We start from the raw sequence: 13,274 nt of genomic DNA on the forward strand, positions 1-13,274 counted from the left end.
TTATTGAATTTATAAAATTGATTTTAGTTCTTGGAAGCACAGGAATACATTTTAAGAAATTTATTTCCTGTAGTCTTACTGATAAAGGCCCATTCGGGGGAAATTCAGAATAAATAGTTAGAGGTTGAGAAAAATTTTAAAACTTTCTAGATCATATTCTTATATTAAAAGATGGTTTTTCATGGAGAGAAATACATTTGAAGGTCTAGAAAAATTATAAAAAGTGTAACCGATAAGCTTCATTATTGCGCAAAATTCTTGAGATTTTCCAGATCATAAGTGGACCCCACATTGGCCCAAGAAAGGCCCAAAAATTCATGCAAACTTGGCTCAATTAATTAAGTCCAATTAAACTCAATTTTCACATAAAAATCAATGGAATATTCTTGGAATATTGACACATAGCATGATCAGATTTTTAGAAACATTTGATGGCTACCATTTGGCCTCTTAAGTGGCAGAATTTCATGGCACAAATGAAGGGGGAGAGGTCAGCAAATTTTTCTATAAATACCCCCCTTAAATACACTAAAATAGGTAAAAATTGACAAAGGAGGGGAGGTGCAACCCAATTGTCTTCTTGAGCCTTGAAAGTGATTTTAGTTAGTACTTTTGGACAAGGAATCATCAAGCTTTATTCAAGGATTCATCAAGATATGTGTAACCTTTATTAAGGTTAAGATTAAAACTTGTTTTGGTTGAATATTTGAATTATAATTCAAGGTGAAGTTGCTGCCATATTTTGGTCAAGACATGTATGGATTAGAGAAGGATAGAAGCTTTAAAAATGAGTTGGAATTATCATGTTTAAGTGGTGTTCGGATTGATTTTTGGAAGAGAATCAAGTTAGGGTTCTTAAGGGTATATTTCGATCATGATGGGTTCTTGATGTAGGAGTTTGTTTTGATGTGTTTTGATAATTTCAATGGGTTTAAAAGGTGTTTTTGTGTAGGAAAACACCAAGAAAAAGTGTCAAATGAATTTAATTTAATTTAATTTAATAAGATAATTATATTGGAGATGGGATAGTTTATAATATTGAACCTTAACTCTTATGTAGAAAAGTGATTGAATCAGTTGAGGAGGATATGACAAATGTGAAAAAGAAAATCTGAAAGAAAAAAATAAATAAATATGTTAGTAAATTATAAAGCAAGATAAATAAAGGAAATTAAAATCTATAAAATAAGTATCATATTACCATATAAAAAAGAGAAAAAACCACCATACGAGAGAGCAAGAAGAAAAGAGAGAATTATAAAGAAGAAGAGGAGAGGAAGGAAAAGACATGGGATAAATGAATGAGGAGGTGATATGGTATTTATGGAGATCAGCGAGACATTTCCAGCGCTTTCTTACAATTTGTAGTGGTTTCATGTGAAACATCCTACCTTTAACCCCTCAGAGTATATTTTTGAAAGTGTTATGGTTCAACCAATTCATGAAACAAGCCCGTAGATTGAAAATTTGCGATTGATTCTCAGGTTACTGTTTACTGGTTAAATTCCAGATTTTCAGACCAACTTTGATCAATCATAACTCTTAGCACACACATTCGTTTTAAGTGATCTACCACTTGTTTTAAAGCTCAAGATATGTACTTTAATCATGCCAAATTTCATGCCTTAACTCATTTATTTGATAGGCCAAACTGGAGCTGGAAACTGGCTACTCCAGGACCTACGTTTTATCCATTAAACAATTCTTACTTTAATTCTCCTTTCATTCGAGCATGCAAAAACTAGCCTTATGAATTTTCATTCATTCATATACTTTGAGTTGCATGCCATTATATTATACATCAAACATTACATCAAATGTCATGCTTGACATATCCACAATTAATTACATTACTAGCGACATCAATCATTACATTGAAAAGCATGGAAATTCTCCACTTTCTTTGCCTCCATCTTCTTGCCATTCTTCATGCATGCCTTCTCTTTATCATTTGACCTACTATGGTTGGTTAAGGGAGGGTGAGATTCGAGAGAATCTCAGTAGCAAATAACAACCACCCAAACATACATGGCAAGCTTGGCATTTATAACATGCTTGCAACTTAACATCTTTATAACATAATGACATGTTTAGAAATCATCATGCATTTATCACAAAACACATAAGCCTATGGCATATTTCAAACACATCCACAATCACAACACATGAGTTTATAAAATCAAATAACATAGAAACATGTCATATATGCAAGCAAATACCAAGCACAAGAGAGTAAGGTCAAGTTTGTTACCTTGTGTCCATAAGCTTTCTTCTTACTCCCTTTTTGTTTCCAACCATTAAAGTTGTTTGCTTAACCATATCTAAACCTTCTCTTGGATGCCTCAAGGTCCTAATCACAGCCACAAGGGTCACATTACTCATTAGGACCAAGAATTACACAATATGGAAGACTTATGTCCTTAAACTTAATCTCTTTTTTCTTAATTTATAATGTAGTGTTCTAGCTCTGTAAAAATTGTTCCCTTAGGCCAATCCTACACAATTTTGCCCAAAGAATCCAAATATGAGCTTAGATTCATCAAAACCCAACTCCTTCTCCTAGTTCTAGGCCAAAACTGAAATCTGCCACTTAATTTCCAATTTTGATTCCAATGCTTCCAACTTCATTCTTTCATAATATCCCTACACAATTTTTCATTTTAAACACATTGGAAGCATCAAAATCATCAAAATCACATCCTAGGCATAAGAACTAGATCTGGCCAAAATATTTTCTCAAGTTACACAATCATGAAATTCAACCAATTTCAGCATAAAACCACTTGATTCGTGTTTCTTTCAAGCCTTTAAACATTATTCTAACATCAATTTCATCCTCCCTCACACTTAGAAATTTCGTGCAGCACCTCTTCTAAGGGTTTCAAGCTCACAAAAATCATAAAAATCCATAACCAAGCTCAACAACAAGAGTAGTGAAAACTATATCAAAAACCATGAACATACCTTGTTTTAGAGCTTGATCTTGCATTGGACCACTTGGCCTTTCTTTCTCCCTCTTCTTTCTCTCTCTAGAAACCATTTTGCCATAGCTTCCCCAAGGTTTCCATGAGCTTGGACGAAATGAGGGGTGGGGAGGGGGTATTTATAGAAAACAAGACTGAATCTGGGCCGCTGATCTTAAACATATGTGGCTTGATCTGGACCGTCCATTTTCTCTTTTAATCTTGTGGTGACAAATGTCCTATGACATTATGCTTGCCTCATCATGATGACATCATGCTTACATCATCAATCCACATGCTTTTAATCCAATCGTACGCATGTCTTGCATCCGACAGTACACGTGTCTTGCATCCAGCCATACACGTAATATATTCTTTTCCCATCTAACCGTACACTTGTCTCCTTCATATTCCTTCATCATTAAGGAATTAAAACAGGGAGTAAATTAATATAAAATTTGTGCAAAATACCACCCTTAGGCATTCCTCCACCTATCTTGCCATTCTGCACCATATAGGGTATTTTTTGGGGTCCTGACTTTCCCAAGACTACTAGGACATGTTCTGGTACCATTTTCTCACCTCAAATAAATCCACATAGAATTATATAACATGCCTAAAGAGAGAGTGATGCTCTTCCCTTGTTCTTCTATTAAAATAATTAAAATCATTAATCATATTTATTTCAGAGTGAACTTGACCGAATTCTTTCTGCCGATCCATAACTCCGAGAATCTATCTCCGGGTACCAATACTATCTATTCATCATAGGAATTCCTCTAATTTTTCTTAAGTCAAAAGTCAACCTCTAGACATTTGACTTTGACTTTCCCCGGATAGTATGTAAATAAGCTTTAAGTTCCATTAAAGCGAACCTTTTCGCTTTTTGGGGACGGAATTATTTTTAAAACCTGTGATAATTCCTCGAGTGTTTTCCCCCCCCCCCCATTTTCTTCCAATTATCTGAGGCCTCCCTATACTTTAAATGATTCATTTTCAATAATGTTCAAAATCAGTCAAAACCCTGGGAATTCCATAATTTTTAGCCTCACACAGGCCTCTGAACCTTATTCCTATTTTTCTAGAATTTTTCTGAAGTGTTCAAACTCTAACCTACCATTTCCCATTTTCTGGGATTTTTCTGGGATTTTCGGGCATAATTTCCATTTTTACCCTTACCAGCCCGAAACTTTACAAGATTACAATTTTGCCCTTGGTTTGGCTTAACCTCAAAATTCACCTCTTTGAGGCCTCCAACATAACCTTTGGCCTACATTTATCTCCATTTTTTATTCTTGGGCCTCGAGACTTCTTTTGAGTCTCTAGCTTCCTCTTTTCTCAGTCCCAGAAAACTTTCCCTTTGCGATTTAGTCCCTGGTAATCCTTCTGTCCCTCCAGGGAACCTCTAGGACCTCTGCCTAAAGGGGTATGGTAGTCTACCCATTTCAAGCTAATTCTAGTACTTCTAGGCCCAAAATTTGGGAGGTGACATCATGCATTTTGTAGCGGTTTGTCATTTCTAGCAGTTTTATAACTGTTACAAATTGCATTTTTTTAATTTTTAAAAAAGTGAACCAATTTTACTTTGTACATATTTATTTATGAAAAACAAATTATATAAATGATAAAAATTATTAAAACAGCTATCCTTGATTATCATCTTGCCTGAAAGGAGATATTAAAAAAATTATTGCTGGAATTATAATATATTTAGAAAAAATATTAATTAAATTAGTAGTAAATTATTTAAATAATTTAAGAACAGACATATACCTAATAATGGCCAAATTATCGTCTCCTTGAGGAAAAAAGTTTTCAAAATTCGTGGGTTGGAAGGATTCGCTTCGTAAATAATGTCACCATCACCTATATTATAAAGATCTCGTGGCTTAAGGTGAACGACCATATCCCAATCTTTATGTTTCTCATCCTCGACATAGTAAACCTAGTGTGCCTCATAGGCAAGAATATATGGCTCATGATCTTCAAATTCCCCCGTATGAATGAGTCTAGAGAAATTAACAGTGGTGATGCCCAAGTAGTCAGTAGTGAGTCCCCATGGAGTTGTCGTATTTGCCCAGGAGCACTTGAACAGAGTTATGGTGAAAAACTGGTAACTTAACGATGTCAATTAGCTTTCCATAGTATGTGACACCTCTAAAGCACATATCACCATCACTGCTATTAGCATAACATCTCGTCCTGAATGTCCCGCAAACTCTAGAGTTTTGTATGAGTAATCCTTGATCACGTCTAACCATACAGAACTTGAACCCATTGACATCATACACGATAAACCTTCATGTATGGTCTAATGGACTGAGGGAAAGAGATTTGAATTCATCTGTGTATGGGCTGTTGTCATTACGTATTTGACGTGTAAACCAATCGAGAAACTCTCTGTGGAATTTTTTATCAATGTCAGCAGAACATGCACGCCCTCGTAACTGCTGCCTAAGGTAATTTCTAAACTCACTACAATGAAGTGTAATTTGTTAGAAGAGTCAGTGAGAAACAAATATAAAGTGTCAAAGTTAGTGAGCTTATATAATACTTACTGCGTGAAGGGTTCAACTTGGCTGCAATTTATCAAAATATGTCTGTGTACCTGGAGTTTCTCTATGGCAGTGAGTATTAAGAATTCATATCCTCCAACTGGTTTCCTAGTAGGAGGAAATAAAGGTGACGTGGAAGGACCAGGAGGAGAATCATCTACACGACGCGGGTAGTTAAAAGATGTCTCCATGTTATCAAAGTACCTTGAACAGAAAGTTAGGACCTCATCTCTGGAATAACCTTCTGCTATCGGGCCCTCAGGCCACGCCTTATTCCTAACATATGATTTTAATTTTTCCAAATACCTGCAAGTTAATATTCCATTAATAATTGTGAACAATTGAAATAACAATGTCAAATTTAAAGAGACAGAGATATAAGATAATCTAGTAGCTCTCTATAGGGTACATCCATTGATAATAAACTGGGCCAGCAACCTTTGCTTCTTAAACAAGGTGGACAGTCAAGTGAACCATGACAGTGAAGAATGATGGAGGAAATATCATCTCGAAGTGACAAAGTGTAAGAACTATTTTATTTTGTAGCTGATCAAGCTCTTTGGGTATCAAGACCTTCGCACACAACTTCTTGAAAAATGAACATAATTCCACCAAAATCACTAATACATCAGAAGGAAATGTGTTTCTCAAAGCCAATGGAAGTAATTGTTACATAAGAACATGGGAGTCATGACTTTTTAACCCAGTAACCTTTCGAGCCTACAGATCGATGCACCTTGAGATGTTGCTTGAATATCCATCAGATACTTTGTGACATCTCGAATTTTGGGCCTAGAAGTACTGAAATTAGCTTGAATTGGGTAGGCTACTAGACCCTTTTTTGATAAAGGTCCCAGAGATTCCCTAGAAGGACAGAGAGATTCCTAGGGACTAAATCGCAAAAGGAAAGTTTTCTGGGACTGAGAAAAGAGGAAGTTAGAGACTTGGATGAAGTCTCGGGGCCTAGGAATAAGAAATAAAGATAATATAGGTTAAAGGTTATGTTGGAGACCTCAATGAGGTGAATTTTGAGGTTAAGCCTAACCAAGGGCAAAATTATAATTTTGTAAAGTTTTGGGCTTTCAAGGGCAAAAATGGAAATTATGCCTGAAAATCTCAGAAAAATCCCAGAAAATGGAAAATAGTAGGTTAAGGCCTAAACACTTCAAAAAAATTCCAGAAAAATAGAAATAAGGTTTAGAGGCCTGTATGAGGCTAAAAAAATGATGAAAATGCCCCTGGAAGGAATTTGTGAAATTCCCAAGGTTTTGACTGATTTGGAATATTTTTAAAAATAAATTATTTAAAGTGTAAGGAGGTCTCAGATAATCATACAAAAATTGAGAAAAAATACTTGAGGAATTATCACAGGTTTTAAAAATAATTCCGTCTCTAGAAAGCGAAGAGGTTGGCTTTAATGGAATTTAAAGCCTATTTACATACTATCCGGGAAAAGTCAAAGTCACATGTCTAGAGGTTGACTTTTAACTTAAGAAAAATTAGATGAATTCCCTGTGATAAATAAATAGTATTGGTACCCAGAGATATATTCTCGGAGTTGTGGATCGGTAGAAAGAATTCGGTCAAAATCACTCCGAAATAAATATTATTAATTATTTTAATTATTTTAACGGAACAACAAGTGAAGAGCATCACTCTTTCTTTGGGCATGTTATATAATGCCATGTGAATTTATTTGAGGTGAGAAAATGATCCCATAACATGTCCTAGTGGTCCCAGGAAAGTCAAGACCCGAAAAGTACCCTATACGGTGCAGAATGGCAAGATAGGTAGAGGAATACCTAAAGGTTGTATTTTGCATGAATTTTATATTAATTTCCTCCCTATTTTGATGTCAAAATGATGAAGGAATATGGAGGAGACAAGTGTACAGTTAGATGGGAAAAGAAGGTATTACGTGTACGGCTGGATGCAAGACACGTGTACAGTCGGATACAAGACACATGTACGATTAGATTAAAGGCATACGGCTTAATGATGCAAGCATGATGTCATCAAGATGATGTAAGCATGATGTCATAGTACACATGTCATCACAAGATAAAAAGAGAAAATGGACAATCAAGATCAAGCCACACATTTTTAAGATCAACGGCCCCAATTCAGTCTTGTTTTCTATAAATACCCCCTCCCCTCCATCATTTTTGTCTAACCTAGAGGAAACTTTGGGGAAGCTCTGATAAAATGGTTTCTAGAGAGAGAAAGAAGAGGGAGAAAGAAAGGTCAAGTGGTCCCATACAAGATCAAGCTCTAAAACAAGGTATGTTCATGGTTTTTGATGTAGTTTTCACTACCCTTATTGTTATTAAGCTTGGTTATGGATTTTAATGATTTTTGGAAGCTTGAAACCCTAGGGAGTTATGCTACATGAAATTCTTAAGAGTAGGAGAAGATGAAATTGATGCTAGATTAATATTCAAATGCTTAAAAGGAACACGAATTAAGTAGTTTTATGCTGAAATTGGTTGAATTTTATGATTGTGTAACTTGAGAAAATGTTTCAGCCAGACCTGGTTCTTATGCCTAGGATTTGATTTTGATGATTTTGATGCTTCCAATGTGTTTAAATGAAAAATTGTGTAGGGATAAGATGAAAGAATGAAGTTGGAAGAATTGGAATCAAAACTGAAAATTAAGTGGCAGATTTTGGTTTTGGCCTAGAACCAAGGGAAGGAGCTAGATTTTGATGGATCTAAGCTCATATTTGGATTCCTTGGGTAAAATTATGTAAGATTCACCTAATAAAACAATTTTTATAGAGCTAGAGCACTACATTATAAATTAAGAAAAAAGGGATTAAGTTTAAGGACATAAGTCTTCCATATTGTGTAATTCTTGGTCCTAATGAGTAATGTGACCCTTGTGGTTGTGATTAGGATCTTGATGCATCCAAGAGAAGGTTTGGATGTGGTTGAGCAAGCAACCTTAATAGTTGGTAGCAAAAGGGAGCAAGAGGAAGTAAAGAGAAAGTTTAAAGATAAAAGGTAGCAAATTTGACCTTACTCTTATGTGCTTGGTATTTGCTTACATATATGACATGTTTCTATGTTATATGATTTTATGAACTCATGTTGTGATTGTCAATGTGTTTGAAATATGCCATAGGCCTATGTGTTTTATGATAAATGCATGATGATTTCTAAACATGTCATTATGTTATAGAGATGTTAAGTTGCAAGAATGTTATAAATGCCAAGCTTGCCATGTGTGTTTGGGTGGTTATTATTTGCTACTGAAATTCTCCCAAATCTCACCCCTCCCTAACCAATCATTTAGGTTGAGTATGATGGACAATAATTGCATGAAGGAGAACATGAGAAGGAAGGAGAAGAAAGTGGAGAATATTGATATTAATAACTGGTTAAGGATTTATGTATAATTCTCCTACTATGCAAATTATGTATATGAATGCCAATGATGCAATGTATTTGTTTAGAATGTTTATGGCATGAATGGAAATGTATAAGAATGAATGAGAAAGGATAGGGCTAAGCTATGCATGCTAAAACAACAAAAAGAATTAAAGCAAGAATTGTCTAATGGATAAAACGTAGGTCTTGGAGCAGTCAGTTTCCAACACCAGTTTGACCTATCACATGTATGACTTAAGCCATGAAATTTGGTATGATTAAAGTACACACCCTGAGCTTTAAAACAAGAGGTAGATCACCTAAGATGGATTTGTGTTCGAAGAGTTATGCTTGGTCAAAGTAAGGGTAAAGAAACTAGAACTTACAGTTTTGACTAAATGAATAGTAAAATTTAATGAATAAACTATATGAATTGGCTTGAGATAAGTCTAGTTTGATATTTTTCTGCCATAGAGAATTGAAAGAGCTTTGAATAGAATTTTGGATCACCTCAATATGATTTTTGAAGTTGGACCAAAAATCTAGAATTTAACCAGTGAATAATAATCCGAGAACCAATTGCAAATTTTCAATCTACGGGCTTCTCTCGTGATCTGCTTAAACCATAACACTTCCAAACGTGTATTCTGAGGGGTTAAAGGAAGGATGTTTCATGCTTTTATGTTCTTCAGTGTCAAAAGGAAGATATCCTTTTTCTCCTTTGTCAAGGTAAATTTAGCTAGTTGAAACTTTTTCGTTTTCATCAAGCCAAGCCTCTTCACGAATTCCCCAAGCTCGTAAATCTTTTCTAGGTACAAGATGGTCTTTGGACTTTTTAGCTTCGTTGAGCAACGTATATAGCACATTATCACCCATATTTTTTTCAATGTGCATAACATCCAAACTGTGTCGTAGCAAATTAGATTCCCAATAAGGAAGAGTGAAAAATATGCTTCTCTTCTGCTATTACATAGGTTGCGCATCAAATGTCCCACGAGACCGTCGTCCCAGTCATTTGAGATCTATATTCTTGCCAAACTCGACATCAACATCTTGTAACTGCCGCAAAATATCTACACCAAACAATGTAATAGGAGGATCTCTCTTTTCTTGTTTTCCATCAAAGCGAATCCATTGCAATCTAAATCTGTGCTTGGAATCGAGCAATCGTCGATGTCCTATGAAGCACCACTCGTGATTGTGTGAAAGGCGACATGATACAGCGTCAAAATTGCACTCAGGATAGGCCAACCCAGTATACACGTTCCAGCCGGACAAAGTTCCCAAACCAGGAAAATCACTTATTGTCCACATCAAGGTTGCTGAGAGATCGAATAGTTGCTTGTCATATGAGTCATATGTCTCAACACTATTTGTCTATAAGTCGATCAATTCATGTATCAACGGTTGCAAGTACATGTATATATCATTTCTCGGTGCCTTCTTGCCATCCAAGGTGGGAGATTGTATGGAATTAACACCACCGGCCATATACTATAACTTGCGCTCATATTTTCGAAGGGATTAAAACCATCGGTTGCCAACACAAGACGTACATTTCTAGGATCACTGGCAAAGTCTGGAAATTTCGTATCATACGTTTTCCATGCCTTCGAATCTTATAGGTGTCTTAACCTGCCATTTGGATTTTTCTCAATCACATGCCACCTCATGTGTTCAGCCATTTTTTATGATATATACATTCTTTGCAACCGCAGTTTCAAAGGAAAGTATTTAATAAAATAATGTATTAAGAATTTCAAGTATCGAATATTTAGAGACAGAACAAGTAACACATTATAATGAATTGTATTGAGAATTTCAAATATCAAATATTTAGAGAAAGGACAAATAACACATTATAATGAATTATACCTGTCACACCTTACTATTATATTGACTTAGGTTCCTTTCAAAATCATTTTAGACCACATTGGATGGTCTTGGGCTCACTTTTTACCATAAAAACGCTAAATTTTGGATTTTTACTGTTCATCGGGTAAAAATCCAGTTTTTCTGGTCCAACTTCAAAAATTCATAACTTATTCTACAAAAATCCAATTGGGGTGGTTCAAAATTATACTTAAATATCTTTAAGTCCTCTTTCAAGGAAAAATAATCTCATTGTCCAATTCCTTATGAGAAAGCGTCAGGTTTTTGAGAAAAGCAACACTGTCCATTTGCCAAAAACCCTGATTCCCAAATTCTGACCATTAACTTTGAAAAATCATTATAAATCGTATATTAGGCCAGTTTTAACGTATTAGATATCAAATTGAAGCTCAAGATGTTATATTTCATCATTCCAAATTTCATGACTAAACACATTCGGGAACATAATCAAAAAGTCATGTGAACCAATTAGCGTCAGTGTGCTTCCAGCACTGTTAGTTTAATATTTACATAACCAAAATGAGCTCACGAATTTTTGTGGCTAAACCCCACAAATTAGCCTTCAATCTGCAGCTTTCCCTTGGAGGATTTAGGCCCTAAAATGTTATATTATTTTTGAGGGATGAGATTTTTGAAAATCCCAGTAGCAAATTAACCAACTATAGCACTAAGCAAGCATCATTATTATGTATGATCACATTAGCTACTATTGGTGAACTAACATGCTTATCATTTGGCAAACTCAAACATGCAAAGGCCAAAGCAAGATACTATAAAGAGCAGCCACATAACAATCAAGAAAGCTCAACCACAATAATAGCAATTAACCATACAATAATCAATAATGCTAGTTAGTGGTAGTAGCTAGGTTTAACTCACTACCTTGCTCCAAAAGTCTTAGCTTTTCTTCCTTCTCCTCTTTCCCTTGACAAATATCAAACCCTAACCATGTAATCCATCAAAAAGGGCAGCCATAATCATTATCCAACCATGAAAAAGCAAGAACATACATCAAAATGATTCTTGAACCATAAAGTTCCCTCCTTTGTTCACTACTTTTAGATTTGGTTCTTTTAACCCTAAAAATCACTCCTTGACTCAACCCTACATGGTTTTCATGTAGATTTCAAATATATACTTAGGTATAGGAAAATAAAATGGCCTCCTTCAGTTTCCCTTTGACCGAACCACAAGGAATCATGAACCAAAAATCACAATTTTGCTTTAAAGCTTCCAACACTTGTTCCTTTTAGTTTACCCTACACCATTCCTCATTTTAAGCATTATGGAAGCCTTAAAAAAATGAAAAACTCATCCTAGGGTTCAGTTCCTCACTTGGCCGAAATGGAAGCTCAAGAAAACAACCATAAAAAATGCTTTAAAACAACTTAAACTCACTTGCAAACACTAGGATCTAGCTTGTGTTGTTGTGTCTTAGCAAGTGTGATGATCAAAACTTCTTTCCCCTTTTTATTAATTAGTTTGGTCAACATCAAGAGAGGGAGGAGACAGATTTTTAACCATAAAAAGGAAAGAAAACAAAGCAAGAACACTTCTAGGACCAAGTTCTAACCTTGAAACCTTGCTTGGATGATCAAAGGTGCTTGCTTCTTCTTGTTTTTCTCTCAAACTCTCTCTTTTCCTCTTAATTCCTCCCTTGGCCAAACTCTCTTTTGAAATTAGGGGAGAGAAGAGCTTGATTAATGCTTCAAAATATCCCAACCACCTTCTTTAATGATAGTCCAAGTGTCATTACCCTATTAAATCTTGATTCCTCTTTTATAATTAACAGAATTCCAAATGAAATTAATTACTAAAGTCAAGATCCTCTCCATTTATGGAATGACACTTGGCTAATTCAAATCTTCTCCTTCAAGAGCTTGACACATGGCTCAATAGGGTCCATTAGATTTGCAAGACACCAATATTGCTTTATCAATATACTTTAGGCTCTGAGTTTAACTTCTTTTCTATAATTACAGTAGCTTAGCCTCTAATTATTTTCTGTCAGATTCTTAATTTATTCTCCTCATTATTATCTTCCCAAATTATCCTCTTTGTCTCAAAATCAATTTCCTAATAATTAATTAAAAAGGAAAATTAATTTCCTTCTCTTTAGGGATTTTTCCACTTTTCATCATTATTTGAAAAAATCTTGGATACTTGAGGGTCTTCATTTAATTCCATAATTCCTTATAATTCCTTGGGATCTCATATGAATTTTCTTGGAATTTTATTCCCCTTAATTTATTTATTTGGAATTTTCTAAATAAAATCCCTTAATTAGCCCAAATCACCCTTTAATTCTCTCATAATTTTCCTAAAGGTAATTTGGTCATAAAACTAATTTTATAATTTCATATAACCCTCAAAGGATATTATCCCTATTTTTCCTTAATTTTCCAAGGCTCGAAAACATTTTTCCTTATTTACATTTGACCAATTTTCCTTAATTAGTCAATTTCCTATAATTAGCTAGGAAAGTTACTGTA

This window comes from Neltuma alba, unplaced genomic scaffold, assembly GCF_004799145.2.
Source record: "Neltuma alba isolate B1F8T4 unplaced genomic scaffold, ASM479914v2 tig00010300_pilon, whole genome shotgun sequence".
Lineage (NCBI taxonomy): Eukaryota > Viridiplantae > Streptophyta > Magnoliopsida > Fabales > Fabaceae > Neltuma > Neltuma alba.